The sequence below is a fragment of the Phragmites australis genome, chromosome 5 (genome assembly GCF_958298935.1).
Source record: "Phragmites australis chromosome 5, lpPhrAust1.1, whole genome shotgun sequence".
In the NCBI taxonomy this organism is placed as follows: Eukaryota; Viridiplantae; Streptophyta; class Magnoliopsida; order Poales; family Poaceae; genus Phragmites; species Phragmites australis.
The window spans coordinates 45,239,990-45,247,874 of NC_084925.1; the positions used below are offsets into that span (position 1 = coordinate 45,239,990).

Here is a 7,885-nt window from a genome sequence, read left to right on the forward strand (position 1 = left end):
TTAGATATTATGGAGATCACATGACAATGAATAACACAATACATAGGTTGCAAGGCAAAGATAAACTATAATCTACAAGGAAAAGGAAAGAAAGGATAATAACATGGCCAGTAATCACGGTACTACTCTGAACTACACTTCCTATACGAACTCTGCTAGCTCGTGCTCCAAGAATGACAGAGGATGCCTCAAGTTTCGACCCACGGACAACAGCTTGAACAAGATATTTGCACGGTTTCAATGGCATGGTGTACTGCAAAAGGAAATGTACCATGTTAGGTTGTCAGATTCACAGGGTAAACACGGATAGATATCATGAACGAAAAAAATGAACATACCGGTGTAAGGAAATCAATCAATGTATCCCATCAAACAAGAGTGCGTAGAAGATTGTGTAAATACCACAGAAGAAACTGTGAGGGGGACATATCAGAAACATTTACACCTCTCCAGCATCAGATATGCACAGCACAGGCAGCGCACTAACATAGCCACCGCCCACAGGCAAGCATTGCATCAAGCACATTGTGGACATGCCGTTTGTCTAACTCGAAACATCAACAGAGCTTGCATATTTGAAAAGCATATCAAATCTGATTGACCAATTGGTATGCTGGCCGTCCTGAGCATCTCTTGTCCTGATGAACCCAATACAAAAATGTATCATCGGTTGATCATACCACACAGAGCAGACTAAGCGAGAAGACAGTAATGGCAGGCGGGAACGGAGCACGACAATGTACGGGAACGGTCTTGTTGAACCGATGAAACAAGCCAAGCACATCCTGCTCGATTTACTCTCATGCGCGACGCAACAAACGGAATGGGGAGCAATCTGTGGTCGGGAACGAGTCCTTACCTCCCACGGACCTCGTCGGGGTCCTGCCTAGTGAGCAGCTCTGGCATGTCGTCGAAGCCGCGGTTGGCGCCGCCGTTCACGCACAGCCGCACCGCTGCTACTCAAGCCAGCCACGGAGGCAACAGCAAGAGAACAGGGAGCGCGTCAGCATTACCGCCAAAGAGATCTGAGAAGAAGGTGGAGGGAAGGGGAGAGGCACCGGCGTGGGGGCGTTATCGCGTGACCAAAGGCGGGGCGCGAAGCGGGGCAGCCGCTGGTTGAGGATGACGAGCGCGAGGCTGGAGCAGGTGTCGTCGGGTGGCTAGGGCGAGGAGGGGTCGAAGAAGGCGGAGGAGTGGCGCATCATGGGCCGCTGCGAAGTGGGAGCCATGGCGGCTGGCTGGCCAGGTTGTCGGCGCGCGGACATGCATCTGCTCTGGTGCTGAAGCTGGGCGTGGGTTGGTCAAACTCGGCCCAATCATCGCTTCGGTCCAACAGCACGTCCTCTCGCTCGTCGCCTCGTCCTGTAACGCCGCCAACAAAAGGCCGTCTGCCAGCCAGGCCCAAAGCCTACCATCTTGCTGAAAGGGAACCACGAGGAATCCATCGGGCGCCCATCTGGACGCGCGCTGGTACCAGCATTGGGGAGGTTCGTGTTGAGAGTAGCAGCTGCTCGTATTTCGACATGAGCAACTGCTAAAACAATTATCGGTGTTGATCATCGATACAGTTTGGTAGACTGTTAGCCTACAAAAATTCTACTTACGTGCTGACGTGGACAACAACTACAATGTATGCTCCATCACGTGAACCCTTTCAATCGGTAATTGCAAATCAGTATGTATAGTTTGTTGTTATTCACGTCAACATGTAAGTAAAATTTTTGTAAAACTTTCTGTAGGTGTAGCATTACTCTGCGCTATGCGGATGTGGAGCAAGTAGTGAGCAGCACAGTGGAGTGGAGTGGTGGTTGAGGTGGGGAGTTCACGCGCGCGCGCGCGTGCCGGTGCCACCGAGCGCCCACGAGAACGTGCATCAGATCTGCGCAGCTTGACGCCGATCGTGCTAGCTCAACTTGCTCGCATGCCCACGGCGCGCGAGATGCGGGATCTGCAGATCGATCTTGCATTGGGACCAACCACTGCCACGAGCATGCATGCACGCACGTACGGGCGCAGATCGAGCTGGGACCAAATACACATATTGGAGCATGCTAGCTTCGCCAGTGGTCATCATTGCTCGTAAGCCAAGCAGCAGCTAGGGTGCGCATCCTTCCTCGTTCACAAACCAATACACCGACTCCAAGCACAGGAAGAGGTACTCGCAATCACCATTCACCTGCAACCATCCTGTTGAATCCCTCGATCGCGATCGCAGAGCACAAGATGCATGCGCATGCAGCAAAATGAAATTCTCTCGTCATGTCGAGCTCCCACTCTATGGCACTGTGTGGACACTGCAAACTGGCCACGCGACAACCGGATGGAATCAGTCAAATCAAAACATCTCGTTCTCGCGCACGCATATGTGCAAGAGAAGACTGACGCGCGACGACATGATTCCCAGCCACGTCGATCGATCGACATATGCGGATGTGCTAGAGTTGGCACTGTCAGCTGTGATCGATCGCGATGGCCATCCATGCATCCATCTCGATCAATCAACCAGCCGGGCAGGCCACAAGCACAAGGTCCTCAGCTGGCTGTCCGCCTGTCCTCGTCGGTCCGGCTGGCCCCTGTCCCTCGGTCGCGCGTGTTCTCATGTATCACTCGCTCGACCCCTCCCTCCCCTCGGTCATATGGCGCCATCCGGACCGACGGCATGCAATAGCGGAGTTAGAACACCGTCGGTATGAGAATTTTGAGTGTTTCTGTGATACTAATCTATATTGGTATAGTATCTGTGATTTTTTACTCAATAAAGAACTACTCTATATTGACATCGAGGTATTTTAGGTGTCACTAAAATACCCCTGTCTCTGCCCCTTACGGCGAGGGCTTCTGCTGCTGCGGAGCAGTGGAGGCTTCTGCTTCCACGTCCGAAATGTTGTGCTGATCCAACGCGGCGCAATAAGCTACACCTACATCCCTGGATGGAAAATGACTTTATTATCAATAACTTGCTAGTTATATATTGAGGGTCAAATTATAGATAAGTTTAACTACAAATTAAGACATGGTATATAATGAGTGACTTAGGATGGAAAGCGTCAAAGAGTTAATATGTGGCTATCAGTTTGAGGCCATGATTAATTGTAATTTTGTCGTATATATACAATATTGTTTAATTTTAGAGTTATTTCTAGGTATTATAATATATAAATCTCACTCAAATATGTATTTTAAAAAAAAATACTCATTGATGGCTATAATTTTTTTCCATATATTAGTTCAATGGTTTAGCACTTAAAAACACTTTCAAAAATATTTTGTTATTAAGCCCCAAATTTGGTCAAGCTCCATCACTGCCGACATCTCCGACCCTTCCCCAGTCGCTCGCTGTTGTCGATTAATCCCTGAATCGTTCGGAGAGGAACAGGAAGGTCTCCTTTTCAGGATTGTGGATTGTCTGTTCCTGCTCCCCTCCCGTGTGCCCTGTGCCCTGTGCCTCTGGATTGGACGTGTCGTCGCAGGCACCGCGGTTTTCAGGCTTTCAATGACGGTAACACCGTGCGTACATCCATGTCCCATCGCCCATGTTCCTTCTCGATCTGAAGAAATTGGTGGCGGCGATCTCATGAACCTCCACGCTGCAGAACGCTGTGCCACACGTACCGGAGTAAGTAAATCAAAAGGCCCCTCCTTTCTTTCTCGTGTTGGCTCTCCTAGCATAGAAGCATCACACGTAACGGGAACTACACTCGAGTTTCTTGCAGCGGTAAACTGAATTCCCAAAGAAAATGGAAATTCAATTGAGCGGCATTGAATTCATGCGCCAAACATCGGCATACGGTACTTGCTACGCTACTCGAAATTGAAGCCCCTTCACTCCCCTTGGCCTTCGCAAGCAGAAGGCAAGTTTCAGCTACCCAAAAAAAGTTCAGAGATAGTATCTGCACTCTGCAGTGTTCCTACTCCTTGCTCCTCTCCTACCCTCATCACAGGCCGACCTCACACCACCAATTCCATGCAACGACTTCAATCCAAGAGCTCGCATTGCAGTGCCGCGCCCTCGAAGCAATCCACCCTACTGCCGTAGCATACGGCGCGTTACATGCTGTCTGTCATGCAAAGCCTTTTATTCAGGGTTCCATCTATGTATCCACCTGTTTGTTGCTGCTTGCCTGGCTCACTAGTCTTGTGTAAGAGCGCAAGTCTACTGGTAGTAGTAGTAGTAACCAAGTAGAATAACTTAACTTGTGCCTAATTGTTTACGTTATATGGCTTGGCACCTCAGGTAATTAGTAACTTGAACATATCATGTGTCCGTTGTAGGTATCCTAGGGGCCTTTTCAGTCGTCCAAATGGCAAAGACAGAAGGCCCAAGCATGGCGAGTAAGGCCGTGAACATGGAGAAAATGACAGTTTACACACAGCGGGACAGGCACACAGTGCCATGGCATTGTTCTGAGAGCAAAACAAACATAGCCGTCCCTGTTCCTGGCTGGGGCAGTGTGTGCGAGGCCGGCCCCAAGATAAGCAGGATCTACCTAGGGTAGTTTAGAAGAGATGGATGCATACACATGCACTATTTGATGCAGTTGAAATTTATGAGTTTTTATTAAAAAAAAAAAAATTTGCTGAATGTTGTTTATGGGTTATGTCTAAAGCTGTTGATTTTTACGAGAATTTTTTAAGTTCTTAACATATCAACTTTTCAGAAAAGGCACTCGCAGCCACAATTTTTAATTTATTTTATTAAAAATCAGTTTTTTTTAAAAAAAAGCTAGCAATAAACCAACTTGCTTGTTTTAACTTATAGTTTCTGAGAAACAGAAAACAATAATAAGCTATGTCAAACAAAATTATAATTGCATTTGCAAAAGCCACTATGCTCCAAGAGATAAGTACTACCTCCGTTCTCAGTAAATGCACGTAATTAAATTTTATAAACTTTGATCACTAATATACACAAAACTATTAGTATTTGGCATATAAAAATAATAGTAATGAATTTGTCAAAAAAAATACATTGATATCATTTAATTTTTTATTAAAAGATAGTTATAAAAATAATGATCAAACTTGTTTGTTGTATATAGTATATGTCTTAAACGACCAATAAAAGAGTGCCGTTGCATCTTGGAAGGGGAGACCGCTCCCCTCTTTCGTTCTAGCCTAGGCACCATTAATCACGCAACCACATTACTGACGCCCCGACAGGCCTCTCTCTGAGCAGAGATGCTCATCACTAGCTGCAGCCTGCAGGTGAGCGAGTACTTCCATGCAGGAAACTGTTAAGCCGTTGATGACAGAGCAAATGCATGCATGCTTTGCTCGATCCTGTATATGTATGATTAATCTATGATTTCCAGGAGTCCATTTATTATACACATACACACCACGCCAGCAGGATGCATGAGAGATTAATCTAGTACGGGCTGTCAGCGGCATCATTCTTATCTGCTTCTCGCGAGGAGACAGCGGAGGAGGGGAAAAGATCAGGGTGTGGGTGGTACAGGAAAGAAACTATTGGGCCCTCATGGCGGCAGCGCGCAGGGTTTTTTTTATCGAGTCAAATTGTCAAACATCGGAGAGAGCTGTCGCTGAGCTGCGACGGCGACGCGAGAGCTTGCTTTTAGTCCCAGACCAGGCGGCGCCGCGCCGATCTTGTGAATGTCCAGTTGCAATATTATGCTGCGTGCCATGAGTCAGTTATTTTCCCTCCGTTGATATATGTAATTTGTGATCACCCTCGTTTAACGAGGTGAAACCCTCTATTGCTCCAGAGGATCGTTGTTGGGTGTCATCTCTTCCGCTGATTTTTTCTTGTCATCTTAACTTTTCTTTCCTTGTTTAATAAAATCGACAGATTTTTTATAGTTGTTTTGAAAAAAAAAGGAGTTATTTTTGCATCGCAGCCCTCACCATTAGTTAAATCTCCGATTTCTGAAGCAGAATAGATCATGGTTTAAATTCTCCTGCATGTTAGCTTAAGATATTAGTATCTGTTTTATTAGCAACTAGCAAAGTGGCTTGTGCAAATTATGTGGCTAGATTTATTTTATTTGTTTAGAATTGCTATGAAGGTTTTAACTTGATAACGTTTGTAAGGTTTTCTAACGTGTTTTGCATTTCGTATAATTAATGACTATCTTCACTTAGGGTGTTTTGTTTTATGTAGTATATTGTCTAGTGTCTACTTAACATTCAAATACATTATTTTCTTTTGTAAATCATCTTTACCTTGCTCGGTTATCCACATTGACATAAGAAAATGTAAATACCTCTTAAACTCAAACTTTGACTTTAAATTTATCGGCTTATTCTATAAATCACATACTAGTAATCTAGTTGGATTATTAAATTAAACAATTGTATACTCATGTAGACCTATACTTTATGATAATGCTCTAAGGGCTTGAGTCACCTCTGTGATGTTCGCTGCCAGAAGATACATGCCCTGACCATTTAATAATCGAGTCATTACACCATCATACTTAAGCCACCCTGTACAACCATGCATTCTGAATGGGCAGAACTTGACTTTTTTTACCAGATCGGGTTAGGCATAATACTATGAGGCTGAGAGCAACGAGAGGTCAAGTGTCCATCTGTCCCTCTGTTTGAATGCTTTAAGAACCGGCCTAGACTTAAAAAGGGACTTGACATTTATTACATGGCATCTAGGACTTAGGGTGTCTTGTAGAAAAGCCCGACAGGAAATATGTTTGGAGGGTCTCGATATGATTCACTCTTCCGTTTGTAACGGTTGGAGGCTGAGCATATCGCGTGGGTATAGCTGCACCACCTCTGCAAAGTGTAAACCTATTCGAATAGCCGTGTCCGCGGTTATGGACATGCGACAGCAGTAACCGTTTTGACTAGACTCTGAGTACGTGTGTCTTGATGAGTGAGTGTGTGGACTAGATGTCCGTGTGATGAGGTTCCTGACTGGATCAGTTAGAAGCTATGTGGTATTAGAGGTACACCAGAAGTGATAATAGGGACTGCAGAGTGAGGTGTAGCCCCTTTCAAGACCGAAAAAGCTCCAAATATAACTTGTTACCTGATTTTGAACCATTTAGACTATTTTAAAGTCAATAGTAGATGATACAATTGAATACTTATATAAACTGTTTTACACTTAAAACTAAACCGTAAAGTCTTATCCTTCAATTAACCTCTTTATGCATCTATCAAACACTTAAAGTAATATAAAGCTTGTTGATTACCTTCCATACTCACTATTGCTGTCATTCAGATAAGAAAATCGATACCGACTTTACTAGAGGTGAAGTTGTGGAGGTGAAGCCGACTTACTTTGCCGTAAAAGGATTGGAATGTCCGTGGTCGAGTAAGGTCCTGTTTGTTTCAGCTTCAGATTCTGGCTTTCAGCTTTTATAATCCGAAACTGAAACAAACAGGCAGCTTTTGGTTATAGCTTTTTAAAATCTGCTGGTTGGATTGCGAGAATCTGAGAAGCCGATTTTCCTTAGCTTTTGATAGATTGTGAAAGTCCATTTTACTAAACTGTCCATTAATTTTTTTTTTTGAATCTACAGTCTAAAAGCTTTTCACAATCCAACTTTTATAAGCTGCTTTTCAGAATCTCTAGCTGAAACAAACAGACCCTAACAATTGCTATCCCGCTACGCCATCTTGCATGTGGACCTCCATTTCCAAGAAATTCTCCTGCGGTCGTTTGAAGCCCTCAGCTGGTAGCCAATTGCAGGCTACACGGCTAGCTGCATCTTGACTCTACTTCCTGCTCCTTACCAAGGCGATCGACGATATAGATCGATCTCATCTCACGCTTCCTTGCTCTGTCAATGTTGCTTGCGACGTACCACTGCTATCTTCTTTTTAACTAGCTGTACCTGGCAATTACCCTGCATATAGCAATACCTCCTACATATCAATGGGCCTCAGAAAGTCAGGGTTCAGT

The 7,885-nt window shown here is 44.9% G+C and overlaps 1 long non-coding RNA gene across 1 annotated transcript; it reads right to left on the minus strand.

Moving 5' to 3' along the window:
- On the minus strand, positions 1-1,236 carry LOC133917755 (uncharacterized). The gene is made up of 3 exons (XR_009909719.1): positions 860-1,236; positions 339-638; positions 1-253 (listed from the first exon to the last, which is right to left on the minus strand). It is a non-coding gene; the product is annotated as an uncharacterized LOC133917755 (long non-coding RNA).
- Positions 1,237-7,885: the final 6,649 nt, after the last annotated feature.